The sequence below is a fragment of the Ailuropoda melanoleuca genome, chromosome 4 (genome assembly GCF_002007445.2).
Source record: "Ailuropoda melanoleuca isolate Jingjing chromosome 4, ASM200744v2, whole genome shotgun sequence".
Classification (NCBI taxonomy): Eukaryota; Metazoa; Chordata; class Mammalia; order Carnivora; family Ursidae; genus Ailuropoda; species Ailuropoda melanoleuca.
The window spans coordinates 23,474,886-23,489,649 of record NC_048221.1 but is presented as its reverse complement, the minus strand read 5'-3'; the positions used below and the strand labels follow the sequence as shown (position 1 = coordinate 23,489,649).

The window sequence follows — 14,764 nt, the reverse complement described above, 5'->3', positions numbered from 1 at the left end:
TTTTTTTTTTTTTTTTTTTTTTTTTTTTTTTTTTTTTGGTTGTTGCTTTTTGGGGAGAGAGAAAATGCATGTGCATGTAAGCAGGGGGAAAGGGCAGAGGGAGGGAGAGAATCTTAAGCGGGCTCCACGCCCAGCACAAAGCCCAATGCAGGGCTCTATCTCACAATGCTGAGATCATGACCTGAGCTGAAATCAAGAGTTGGACACTTAACAGACTGAGCCACCCAGGCACCCCCAGATCCTGTACATGTTTTAAGTTAATACTTAAATAATTCATTTTTTAGAGTGATTATAAATGGTACTTTTTAATTTTCATTTCCACAGTGTACTATTAATATACAGAAATGCAGTTGATTTGTGTGTGTTGATCTGCAACCTTGCTGAACATATTCGTTAGTTCTACACTTTTTTTTGTAGATTATTCAGGATTTTCTGCATAGACAATTATTTTATTAATAAGCCATGACAGTTTTGTTATTTTCATTCCAATTGTTATGTCTTTTATTTCTTTTTCTTGCTTTAGTGCGGTAGCTAGAACTCCAAGTATTCTACTGAATAAGAGGAGTCAGAGCAGATATTCTTGCTTGCTCCTGATCTTAGAGGATCTTCAGTCTTTTGCCATTAAATATGATGGTAGATGTAGATTATTTTTGATAAATGTTCTTTATCATGTTAAAGAAGTTCCCTGTATTTAACACATATATGTTGAAATGCAATTTTATATTTTTACTGTGATTAAGTGTGCTATGTGACATAGTTGAGTTTAGGAAAGGGAGATTATCCTTGGTGGGCCTGATCTAATTAGTGAGCCCTTAAAAGGGACTGGGCTACTCCTGACGGAAAAAGAGTCAAGGCATGAGAAAAATTTGATACAAGGGCCATTTTTCTATTGCTGGCTTTAAGGATTTGAGTGGGCCATGTGACAAGGAATGCAAATGGTCTCTAGGAGCTAGGAGTAGTAAGGAAAAGAAGACCTCACACCTACAACTGCAGGGAACTGAATTCTGCTCCAACTGCACAAGCTTGAAAGAGGGCCCTGAGCTCTAGATGAGAATGAAGCCTGCCATATCTAAATTTCAATCTTGTGAGGCCCTGAGTGGAGAAATCAGTCATATCATGCTTCCTGCCTGGACTTTTTACTACAGAACTTTCAACTGTCAAGCTGGTGGCAATTTGTTACATAGTAATAGAAAATTAATACAAAAGTCTAGTAGAATATTTTGGAACAGTGCTGGAATCAAAGCATATAGTAAATATTCCAGTGACTCAAATGGGATCCAGGTCTATTCACTAAATTACGTTCATCCATATACCTGTGGGTGCTGGTTGTATGCTAGATGCTGTGTTCAGGCCTCGGGACACTGAGGAGAATGAGCCAATGTCTGTTTTTTTTTCCATTGAGGGTCTCATGGCCCACATCATCTCAGGATAGACCCCTCTAACAATTGTCCCATTATATTTGTATTCAACAATCAGACTCATATTCTGGTAAAGAGTAAGCCATCTACAATTCTTAGGTAAATCCCTTACCTTTTCTGAGCTTGAGTTACTCAGCAGTTAAATGGCCTGCTTCTTTGGAAGTATGTGAGGGTCAAATGGGTTATAGGAAACCATATTGACTGACATAATGATTACCTTTCTACAGTATAGTTCCTTCTCTTCTTTTCTCCCTCTTGACATCCCTTGCATAATTATTTACTGACCATATACTGTGTGTTTGAGAAGATGCTGGGTCTGGTGGGAAGATGAAGGATGCATTAGACTCCATATGACCACAGATCAATATGACATACAAGGAGGCCACTACCTATTGCTCAAGGCTGATGGAACTTTGATGCAAGGGTCCTGAGGACCTCAGGAAAGGGCGTGGAGTCAGCCTCGATACAGGCTGATTGAAATTTGTCATAATTGACAGGTGTCATCTGCAGAGTCAAGCCAGTAGGAGAATTCAGAGTAAAAGAGGCCGCCTTTTTGAGAACACTGCCCCAACTTGTTGAATGGGAATGAATAGACCTTGCATTCAATAGAGGTGGCTTTAGAGATGTGAACAAATGGTTCTGACTTTTTAGGGCCTGACAACTAATTTTGAGAGGTTTAGAAACAAAATAATAATAACAAAATCATAAAATGCTACACAAAGACAAAACAAAACAAACGAACAAACAACCATAATGGACTTCCAAAACCCGTAGGAACTTTATGAAAGAACAGTAATGAAGTGAGCAACATTCAAGTGCATTGTGGGGTAGAGTGAGGTGGCAGGAATGACTGTTGACAGCTCTGGAGTCACCAACACTCAAGCACTCCCTGGTGAACGGGGATTATAATCAGCATAAATCTAAGTGACTGTCAGGAGCAAAGCAGCCATGCCCGGAAGTGTGGCCTGAGTTAAGATTATTTTGGCTGAGGGTAGCTGCCACTGTACCTGCCACCAGAGGGCCTTGCCCTGCTCAGGACTTCTGCTTTATAACTCTCCTTTGGAGGCTGGTTTACCAGCAACCAGTTGTTCCATGGGAGCAGAAATATGTCCTATGCAGAACTTCCTTGGTTGCAATTTTTTAGAAATTGTTCTTTTTTAAAAATATAGTAATAATTCATATTTGCAGCAAAAGTACAAAGAATAGAATAGATTACCTGAAATCTTTATGCCTAGAAACAAACACATCATTAATATTTTGATATGTTTCCTTCTAGTCTTTTTGTTTTCTGTGAATATACATTTAAAAACCCACATATAATTGGGATTGTATTATGTTTGCTATTTACTACTTGCTTTTCTCACTTGGGATCTCATGAACCTCTTTTCTCTACATTCAGTCTTTCTGCTTAGTGTTTAATATCTGTCCAACATCTCAACAATTGGATGCCTCTAATTTACTATCCAATTTCTTTGCAATCTTATACATACATACACACTTTAGGATTTATTTAACTCATTTATGTGGAAGGTGAGTGTACATATGTGTGTATATATGTATGCATTTGTATTTATATGTGTGTGTATATATACATATATAAAATATACATATAAATATATATATATAACCACATTAAAAATTTTTATTCTGATTTTTATAAACAACACTATGATGAACATGTCCTCAAAATAATTTCCTCTGGCAGTGTACGTTATGATAGCCTTAGAATAAATTCCTAAAGTGGAATCATGGATCAAATGGTAATTCATGAACTATAGTGAATTTAAAGGAATTTAAAAGTTTTTCTCATATATTCAAAAGAGATGAACTTTCCACAAAGATTGAAATAATTTTTTTAAGATTTTACTTATTATTTGAGAGAGAGAGAGAGCAAGCAGTGGGAGTGGGGAAGGGCAGAGGGAGAGGGAACAAGAGTTCTAAGCAGACTTGGCGCTGAGCATGGAGCCTGCACGGGGCTCGATTTCACGATCCAGAGATCACCACCTGAGCCAAAACCAAGAGTCAGGCACTTAACTGACTGCACCACCCAGGCACCCCAAAGATTGAAATAATTTCTAACACCATTGGACAATACATTGTAAAATTTAGATGCTCTGGCTCTTTCCAGTACACTAGCCACTAGAATAGCTATTTGCATTTTAATTTTTTAAATTTTATTTGTTTGGGAGAGAGAGAGTGAGCAAGAGAGAGAGAGAGAACAAGCAGGGGGAGCTGCAGGCAGAGGGAGAAGCAGACTCCCCACTGAGCAGGGAGCCCGATGCGGGACTCGATCCCAGGACCCTGGGATCATGACCTGAGCTGAAGGCAGACGCTTAACCAACTGAGTCACCCAGACGCCCTACATTTTAATTTTAATTCAGATTAAACTACATTAAAAATTCCGTTCTTCAGTTGTACCAGTAACATTTCCAGTGCTCTGTAGCCACGTGTAATTAGTGACATGTGTATTGGACAGTGCAAGTTAGAACCTTGCCATCATCATAGGAAGTTCTATTGGATAATACTGCTCTAATATCTTCACAAGTTCCTTCATGGTTGTATTTGGAATTCTTCTAAGTTAGACAAAAAATATGAACAACACATATTTTGAGAGTGATTAATTTGGTTTGTTATAGATTCCATAGTAAAAAATTTCACCATTCCTTTGAAAATGAAAAATATTGTGTCTCTCTGAAAATGTAAGAAAATGGAAATTGTGACTTTGTCTTGCTTACTCATTCTCTACTAAGCTGAAAGCTACGCACTGGTGTTTAAACTAACATCAGTGTTGATAATGATTATAGGTTACTGCGTGCTTGCTATGTGCCGGTGTGTAACTACTGCAACTCAGGGATTCTTCACAAGGAGCCCAGGAGCTGCAGTTATTATCCACAGTTTACAGAGAAGGGAACTGATGTAAATAGAGGTCAAGAATCTTTTACAGAGTCACATAGCCCACACATGGCTGAATTCTTATTGGGAACTAAGCCTTCTGGCTTCAGGGTCCATAATCTTAACCACTAGCTATACTGTTTCCAAGAATCCGAGACTGTTAGGGAAAAGACTAGCTCTTTGCCATGCTGCAGAACCATGCACAAGTGTAGTAAAGAATGCTTCTCAATTGTTGAAGAAATACCCTCACCAAACATACACAGAAACTCATCTACACAGCCTTTTTGTCAAGGAGGTTCCACTGAGCCCTGTCTAATCTGGAATGAAGAGTGCTCAGAGCATTGTGGGGAAACTATTATTCATTTGTATTCCAACACTATTTGATTTAGCAGAATCTAAGTCAGATGTATGTATTTTATACATTTCTTCTCTATCCATCTTCTATTATGGTCTGAAGTTTTGTTAATAAGCCTGGGAAGAAAAGAAGGAAAAAGGAGGAATTTAAAATATAGTCAAAATCAAAGAGCTTGAGCCCAAACACACTCATCTGATGTGGGTATTTGTTTGCTTTTGAAGGATCAGAGGTGACGTATTTAAGCAAATCTCCTAGATGCCTAAATTTCAGCAAGGAAGGAACAAATCCCAAACACAATCTTGAGGGTGGTCAGGTCCAGGCAGAAAGCAGTCTGGGCATTTTCAGTTTCAACCTTTTCCAAAAGGTGTCACTCTAAGGCAGCAGTGGGGAGTGGGAAGGAGGTGGAGATAGAAATGTCAGATAAGAGTAATTGGAAAAATAAGATTAGTCGCCCTCTTTTTCACAGATTCTTCGCCACAAGCATCACTGTCTGAGAAGTTCTTGCTGTTGGGGAGGGAGGGTTTCAGCGTTTATCTTCACCCTCTGATCCCTGGGTGACCTTCTCTGTGCCCAGAGCAGACCTGGGCTGGGTCCCAGCTATTCCCACAGGACCAATTCACATTCCGGTTTGGCTATATAACCTGGGATATGGGGATTTCATTGGCTCTGTGTTCTGGTGCAAACTGAAAACTACCATCCTCTTGCACTCAGGATGAGTGAAGACAGAAAACCAGGATGGATGGTGAAGGCTAAGGCAGAAGGGCCCATGTATTTTTAAAACATGGTTTAACTGTTTAAAAATTCCAAATCATTAACACAAAATAGACACTAACTCAATACTGACATATGATTTAAGGGGAAAAAATTGTTTTATCAAAATATTTGAAGATCAGTTCTTGCCAAGCAAGCCTCATGAAAAGCACAGGACGTTGCCACGTGTCAGGAAGAGACACGCAGAACCTGGAGTGGGGCTCTTGGCAGATAACTGAGAGAGAAGCTGGTTTTCAAATATTTAGTTAAACAACACAAATGTATGTGTAAGTTTAAGTCGACACATGTTAATGATTTAAGGTCTTAAACAGGTTTTTTATTTTATTGTTTTAAGGCTCCGCTGTTCACTTTTAAAGTTCCGACAGTTTCTCCAGAGCTGGGTGTAAGCACTAGACTCTTTAGAAATTCATTTAATGGCTTCATTATTCTTAAAGTGCACAGAGTTATGAATTATTCAAAATGCAGTTGAATAGTCCTGGTAATTTAACCATTTTATAAGACAGTTTTTATGATCTGCCACATGGAATGACTAATAAAATCAGAAATGACACACAGTTATTTAAGTGTTTTTTAAATGGTGTGGCCTAATAGACATCTAGCTTGAAGAAACCTTTAATTATTATGTTCTAGATTTGTAACAACAAGCTGATGTATTTTAAAATGTAATCTTAGTTTTCTAGATATAGTATCAGAAATTCAGTTTTGACATATTTGGGGACCTTTTAGGAAATTATTTTGAATTGGAACATCTTGGGTCTTATAAAAAACTTCTGAGGTTGCTATGAATTCTGTTCTCATCGAAGGTGGTATTTTAGGAATTAAACAGTTTTCTAAAATTTTTTCCCCCAGGAAATATTATTGTCTGGTAGATTACCAATAGATAAATCTCTGAAAGCAGCAAATGCTATGTGAAATCAAGACAAATATGTTGATTTCCTGCTGGGCTTCTCAAAAGTGGCTTTTGACAGAGAAAGACAATTATCATATGATTTCTCTCATCTATGGAACATAAGAACTAGGAAGATCGGTAGGGGAAGAAAGGGATAAAGAAAGGGGGGTAATCAGAAGGGGGAATGAAGCATGAGACACTATGGACTATGAGAAACAAACTGAGGGCTTCAGAGGGGAGGGGAGTGGGGGAATGGGATAGACTGGGGATGGGTAGTAAGGAGGGCACGTATTGCAAGGTGCACTGGGTGTTATACGCAACTAATGAATCGTCGAACTTTACATCAGAAACCAGGGATGTACTGTATGGTGACTAACATAATATAATAAAAAAACATTTTAAAAAAGTGGCTTTTGGCTCATAAACATTGTGATTCTTCAAGTAGCAATTCGCTAATGCACAGGACTACAGAGCCCCACAGCCTGGTCCACCAGGGCTCATTTTTTCCTTCCTCTTCAATAAGCCACTCCCAGTTGACTGATTTAGGGAGGTGGACCATGAGACCTAGGGCAGGACTGGGTCTTGTTTCACTCTTGCTCATCATTCAGTACTTTTCTTTAGTAGCTTAAAAAAAGATTTATTGATTTATTGGTTGATTTATTGATTTATTTGAGAGAGAGAGAGACAGACAGACAGGTAGCAGAGAGAGGGGCAGGAGGAGAGGGAGAGAAATCCTCAAGCAGACTCTGCTGAGCACAGAGTCTGATGTGGGGCTGGATCCCAGGACCCTGAGATCATGATCTGAGATGAAATCAAGGATCAGCAGCTTAACTGATTGAGCCACCCAGGCATCCCTAGCTTTCTTTCTTCCTTTTTCTTTTTTTCTTTTAATCACAATTGTGATTAAATAGTTTTTTTATTTCAGCTTGTCTGCCAAACCAGACAGCTTCTGAGGATGATCCTGCCACAAATGTCCAGCAGAGTGCCTGGCACATAAGAGATGCCCAGTGAGGTGGTGAAAAGAAGGAGGGAGTGCACATTTTCCAGGTCCCAGGGTAGAGCATGTGGAATGCAGAGCAGGACTAAAAGCTGCTTGCTTGTACCCCAGCTCAAAGCATGGGACGTTTTTATTGTGCCATCCTGAACCTCACAGTTTCTGGGTGCTCTTTGTGGCTGCTGGGGTGTCAGTGAATATAGGGCCCCCTTGCATTCAGGAGCTGAATAACTGAGCCCCCCTCATCTCCATAGCAAGGAGAAGGTGCTTGAGGCAAACAGAGAGCAAGACCTTGAAGGGTGTTTGGTGAAGATGGCAAGGGGACCACTGATTTATGGGGTAGGAAAGTATCAGGTTTGGACTCACACTTCATCCATCATTGCACTGAGTCAAAGGAGGGTGTTTCAGAATCATACCTTTGCATTCCCCTTCCTGCCATCCTGCAGATACTTATTAAGTATGGACACTGGTGTTGTGTCAGGGGCTGAAGGGGCTTCCAAAGAGGATGGAGATGTGGTCCTTGCCCTGCAGGGGATTATAGTCCAGTGTAGCAACGAAGCATCCACATGAAAAGTTGTGCAGAAATGTGAAGTCCATTTAATTAAGTGGTAGAAAGTCAAGTGTAGACAGTAAGAACTGGTACTTGGAACTTGGGTTGGATGGAGGTAATGTGGCTAGGAACCCCTCCCAGGGACAATGGTAATTGTCACAGACACTTCCAAGGGGTCCAGTGGAAAGGGTTCAATGCTTTATGTGTTTTACTTCCCTTTATGCTTGTGCCAATGCTGTGCGGTAGTTTCTATGTCCTCCCCATTTAGGGGAGGACTTGCAGGCTTAGAGAAAGGTCAGTAATACCCAGGGCTCCTAGACTAGGCTGCACTTTGGAATCACTTTGGAATCATCTGGATTTTTTTTTAAGATTTTATTTATTTATTTGACAGAGAGACAGACAGCCAGCAAGAGAGGGAGCACAAGCAGGGGGAGTGGGAGAGGAAGAAGCAGGCTCCCAGCAAGGAGCCTGATGTGGGGCTCGATCCCAGATCACCGGGATCACACCCTGAGCCGAAGGCAGACGCTTAATGACTGTGCTACCCAGGAGCCCCTGGATCTTTAATAAAATGTGAAAGCCTGATTCCCACCCTCAAACATTTTGATTTAATCGGTGAAGATGCAACCATGGCATCAGAGTTCTTAATATGTCTCCAAAGGGTTCTGATGTGCAACAAGGTTTAGGAAGCACTGTGTTCAGATTGGCCTGAGGTCGTAGAGATTGGTTGTGAAACCAAACTTGATCCAGGTATGTGCTTTTCCAACTTTTAACCACTGTACCCTTCCTGCCATCCTGCAGCTATTTATTGAATAGGGACACTGGAAGGAGTGTCAGGACTATGAAGGAAGCCAGGGCTCTGTGATAGAGCCTTAAAGTGGGGTGATTTTGGTAACAGGAGGGGGTCATTGCGGGGCAGTCCAGGGCTGGGCATGCATGCATGTGTATGCATGTGTGTGTATGCAGTTGAGGATAGGTGACAGGAAGCACACTATTTGAATTCAGTAGTAAGCAAACATAAAATGGGTTGAAAACCTACCAGGCACTGTATTAGTAAGAGCTAACACGTCTGTGGCACCAAGTACTAGGCACTGTTCTCAGGGTATCACAGATGTTAACCCACTGAATCTTCACAAAAACCCTGTGAGCTGAGTTCTGTTTTTTCTCTCCCATCACACGTGAGGAACCTGAGGCTCAGTGAACTATTGTAACTCTCTCGGAGTGGCACAGAAAGTAAGTGGTAAGCTAGCTCCTGAATTCTGTTTTGTAACCACTGGGCTTGCTACCTCTTCTGTTTTCTTATTTGCCAGTGTCTGCACTAAGAACTTTACATTCATCACTTCATTTAGTATTTGCAGTAACTCTTATGAGAGGTACTATTGTTACAGATGAGAAAATTCAGACCCTTTCCCAAGGTTCTATGACCAGTATGTGGTAAAACAGGTGTTATTAGTACAGTCTGGCTTCATAATCATGCTTTTAATTATTCTCAGCATTTTAAAATACATTAAAGTAAAAAAAAAAAATCAAAACCCTGAGTAGAATTCTGTATGTAAAGCAAAAGTGGAACAATCCCTGTGAGTGTGGGAAGGTTGGAAAGATCTCTGCTGAATCACACTCCTCCTCCCATGCCACTGACCTATTTATCAGCCCCCAGATGCCCTTGGGAAACCCTGATGCTCAAGGAACACATTTAGAAAACCACTACTGTGGGTAATTGGGAGCTCCTTGAGATGTTGGAGCCAGGCCAGTGATATTTTTGACAAAATATTGGTGGTTTAGGTATATTGTCTTGGCAGTAGAGATAAGTTATGACAGTGAGTCCTGTGGGACATCTTCGAATCCCAGACCCATAGGCCCCAGTTTAAAGACACTTTGAAACACACACAGTCAAAACAGCTGAAAAAAATCAAAAGGGTAGTCTAATTCTTCAATTTGTGTCTTTGGAAAACATTGAAGGGGCCCCAGGAATAGCCCCTAGCAACTTTTTCCTCCTTCCCTTTTTCTCTTCTTTACAATTTCCTAATTCTGTCCTTAAATGAATCCCCAGTCTCAAGACTCATTCTTCCTCTTTCCCTTCTGACTTCTTTCTCCCACTTTTTATTACATAGATCCTCATAGCCTGTGCTTCAAAGTCCTGTACCTTTGCACTCATTTTCTCAAGTTCACTTTGCTACCCATTAGCTAATTCCATGTCCTAACATCCGGGAATGGACCTGGCTCAGAGATACATTATGATGGGAAGAAGCTGATCAGGCAAAGCTACGTCCTTATTTAGGGTAGTGGGTAGAGGCAAAAGCTAAGAACACACACACACACACACACACACACACACTCATGCAATTATTTTCAACCCTATCAGAAATGTGGGAGAGGAAGGAACCTGAGCTTGAGACATCGAAAGTAATAGTAGAAAAGAATGATGGGGACACCTGGGTGGCTCAGTCAGTTAAGCATCTGCCTTTGGCTCAGGTCATGATCTCAGGGTCCTGGGGTTGAGCCCTGTGTCAGGCTACCTGCTCAACGAGGAGTCTGCTTATCCCTCTCCCCAACCCCCCACTCGTGCTCTCTCTCACATAAATAAATAAAATCTTTTTTAAAAAGTGGGGGGGGGGGCACCTGGGTGGCTCAGTTGGTTAAGTGTCTGCCTTTGGCTCTGGTCATGATTCTGGCGTCCTGGGATCGAGCCCCGTGTTGGGCTTCCTGCTTAGTGGGGAGCCTGCTTCTCCCACTCCTCCTGCTTGTTCTCTCTGTCTCTCTGTCTGTCAAATAAATAAACAAAATCTTAAAAAAAGAAAGAAAGAAAAGAACGATGGATCTGAGAAGTGTTTCCAAAATAGAGCTATAGGACTTGATGATGAATGGAAAATAAAAGAAGAAGGAGAGGAGAGAGACAGATGTGGTTCTGAGGTCTTAAACATGAGTGACTGAATAAAGGTCAGGGTGTTGGACCTGTGGATGTGTTAGGGAGCGTAGGGAGTGGTAGGTTGGGAGGGCATGGAGTGGGTGGTAGAGTTTTGGTTTAGGCAGGTGTGCATGGGTCATGAGTTGACTTTTGGTCATCTTACATCTAAAGTGATATTAGGACATCCAAATGGAGGTGATCAACAGGTGGTTAGGTATATATGAGAGAGGTCAAGGGAATAAAAGATAAAGTTTGAAAGGTATCTGTATATAGGAGAGACCTGTGGAGGCAGACCTCAATTCCCCTCCTAAGGATCCACGTGGATGAAGAAAATGTCTCTAGGACAGAGTAATAAAAGAAAGGTTCCAGTTATAGACTACAGGAAGATGAAGAATTTACAAAAGAAACTTAGGAAATAGGTTTCCAATGAAACATGGGAAATAAGTTTCCAATCTAAAAGAGACCTTCAGAGAACTCAAGGGAAGAGTTGGCTTTAGGAAAATGGTGGGTGGATACAGCCCCATTCACCCATTAAACTGTGTTTACAAGGGACTATTTAATGACAAGGGGAAAATTCTCATGATACATTTATTGAAAAATGTTTGGAATTATATGTAGCATCCCAGTTATACATACACACACACACACACACACACACACACACACAGAGAGAAAGAGAGACAAGGAGATATTATAATAAAATGTTTTTAGTGTTTATTTCCAGGTGGTGGGATTTTGGGTGATCTTAATGAGAAAGAATGTCATTATTTAATCTTAAATAAAAAGAGAAATTTTAAAGTTTTAGACTGTATCTTTTACAATTTGTATGATGAGTGTACTTTATTCTCATTAACAGAAGAAAAATCATTTTATTGGCATCAGTTAGAAGAAGAGTAAATAATGTATAGGCTTCAGCATCTCATTTAATGCCCACGAATATGGAATAGAAAGTGATGTAGGAACTTGTATAAGTCACACAGTAAGTGATGGAGCTGAGATTCTAATCTGGTGTTTTTTAAGGCATGAGCTACACATACGTAGCCAGCTAAAATGTTACATCAAATGAGGGGAAGAAGTTGGCGGCGCAAACAATACATTAAGAAAAGACATGTGGGGGGCGCCCGGGTGGCTCAGTCGGTTAAGCATCTGCCTTCCGCTCAGGTCATGATCTCAGGGTCCTGGGATTGAGCCCTGCACCAGGCTCCCTGCTCAGCGGGGAATTGGCTTGTATCTCTCCCTCTACCCCTCCTTCTGTTCATGTCCTCTCTCTCTCTAATAAATAAATAAATAAAATCTTAAAAAAAAAAAAAAGACGTGGCAAGAAGGAAGGTGCCAGTGGCTTGCAAGTGTCGGGTTTCCATGGAATAGCAAAAGTGAAAAGCAATTTCCTTTCTTGATGAGAGGGGACTGGTGGTGGGGAGATGGAGGCAGGTTTAGGGCACTTGATAAGAAGTATGACAGTTTACCGGCCAAGACAGCCCAGGCCAGGCTGGAGTAACAGCCCATCGTCTCATGGCATAGAACAACAGATGTTTATACCTTGCTTATGTGATGTGGGTTGGCCTTGGGCTTCATTGTGGTCACTCAGAGACTCAGTCTGAAGGAGACATGATCTGAAACACGCTTCTGTAGTCACAGGGAAAAGGGAAGGTTGGGGTTAAGTACTAGCACTTAAATGATCCTACCTGGAAATGACAATGATTTTATTGGCCAAAGCCTCACCCCAATTAAGACAGAGGGGCAAAGCGTGGCCCTATCATGTGCTCCTAAGGAGGAGAACTGGAATATTGTGAACCACCCTAATGACCACCGCAACAGGAAAACATTTCTTGCTTTTTAATGCTCCTGCTTTGTTAGCAAAGGAAATAGTTTGCAGAACTCTAGGTGTTTAACACAGGAGGTATCATGGGCATCGCTAGGAAACTGAGACTCAAAGAATCAAGATCATTTGTACAAAGTCACAGAGAGAAACAGTGGCTGTGTGAAGACTAGAACTGTGTATCTGAGGCCAGTGACCCCAGTGGTCCTCAGTGTACAATACTGGTCTGCGGTATGTGAATTTGGAGGAATCGTAGGCCCTGGTCTAGGAAACTATTGGAGACTCTGCTTGCTAGGTGTTGAAAATAGCAGTCTCACCTCATACTAGGAGTTATTGATGCTGGAAGCCAATGACATCTCCATTAGTAAAAACTCTGGACTGCATCCAGAGTGCCCAGGTTTCTCTATATGGTTATTGCTGAAATGACCAGGGAAGACTGCAAGTCATTACTCTATGTAACTGTTAAAGTTGGGTTAATACAAAACTAGCGGGGGCTGGCCCCAGGCAGTAAAGTGGCAGGTGAACTAAGCACTGGGAAACCCAGTTGAGTAACTTTATGTAGATTGCAGACAGGTCAGCTTCAACTTAATGAGAGAGAGATTTAGCAGGTAAGAATCCTGGATAGTCTCCCTCTTCTCTGAGATCAGTAGTACATTTGGAATACAGAGAGATTTATGAAAGGAAATGGGGTCATGAGGACACAGTGCATCCCATAGAGGGTTAGGTAGACTGAATCTGAGTTGGCACTTGGAATGGCCATAATTCTGATCTTTTTTTACGCTGCTCTCAAAAATGGGGGGGAGGATATCTGTTTCAGGATCACCAAGCATTGCTTTGTAGAAGGGCTGTTAGTCATATTTATAATATTCCATAAATTTATATGAGAAATAAATATTATAATTGCTTTTTAAATTTTGTATATTTCTGAACTTAAAGAATAATACTATTTATTCTACAATTAAGCAGGTGTGGTTCTGGAACTTTCATGGTTAACCCTCATATTCCTTGCTTTTTAAACTGTTTTTAGTTTTGACTTTGATTTACATTATATGGTCATCAAATTCCTCTTTTTATCAGGGAAAAATGGAGGGTTTTCTGAATCTTAAAAGCATGTAATTTACCTTGGATGTGAACTAAAATGCTTATTCTGAAAAAATTCCATGTAAAACTGAAGAAATTGTGTAGAAAGTCTTTATGAATTGGAACCTAACATGTCATTGACACATTTTGAAGGGCGTTCTGTTGACTTTAGTGATGGATGATCCCATTCTGCCAAGTTCAGCTGGAAGGGGGATGACTTAGAAACCCAAATATCAACGCTGGAATCTAGAAACTTCCTGGAACCATGGTTTTAAGTCAGCAGGGTGGATGCGGCCTGCATCTGTGCAAGGGATGGCATTTCACTAACTCACTCCACGGAAGTCTCTGGAACAGAACTGTAAACACCAGCTCTCTTTGTTGTGTGTTGGCTTTTAAAAGCCCCCAATGGTTTGAGGACGATAAGGCCTTGCCTTGGGGCTCCCTAGTCCAATTTTTTGGGACCTGGCTAAAAATCCTGGATATTTGATAGTCTGGCTTATTTCTATGGTGTATTAGCACCCTATAAAAGTTACATGTCATTTATTTCAAGTTTAGAACCCTCTCAAACTTCAGGGGCAAACCAAACTTGAACCTTTTGTGGCTGGAATTCTGTTTACCTTTGGCCAAACCTTGCTTCCTGAATGTGAGGCAGGGAGGTGAGGTGAGAGAGGGCTCCTGAGGCCCCTTGGACATCAAGTCACTTTTGCCAAACAACGCTTTGATAGGTTAAAACATGAATGAATCTGAAACACGTAGATTAACTTCCTGTCAGAATACTCTGGAGCCTGCACACAAAAGTACATTGTGCTGGGCAAATGCATTTTGAGTGTTGCCTTCCGCCAACTGTGAAGAAGTATCTGAGATTTTTGCCAAACGCAGGTTGAAATTGGGTCAAGCCAGTTACCTTCCACTTCTAATAAATATATTAAATATTTCTATAAAGGTTATTGGACAATCCCATTGAATGAGGACCCTGGAGAAATTAGGACATTTCTTGTGTTTGAAACATTTACTTTCATCCCGTGACAAAGAAAGAATGGTCTCTAAGATACAGTGCCCCGCTCAAGGATGGCTATGATTCCTTTGTGTCTATT

The 14,764-nt window shown here is 40.9% G+C and overlaps 1 protein-coding gene across 1 annotated transcript in view; it reads left to right on the top strand.

The window, feature by feature from the left end:
- Positions 1-14,764, top strand: part of ERC2 (ELKS/RAB6-interacting/CAST family member 2) — a 919,611-nt gene that overhangs the window by 537,683 nt on the left and 367,164 nt on the right. The window lies entirely within an intron of this gene.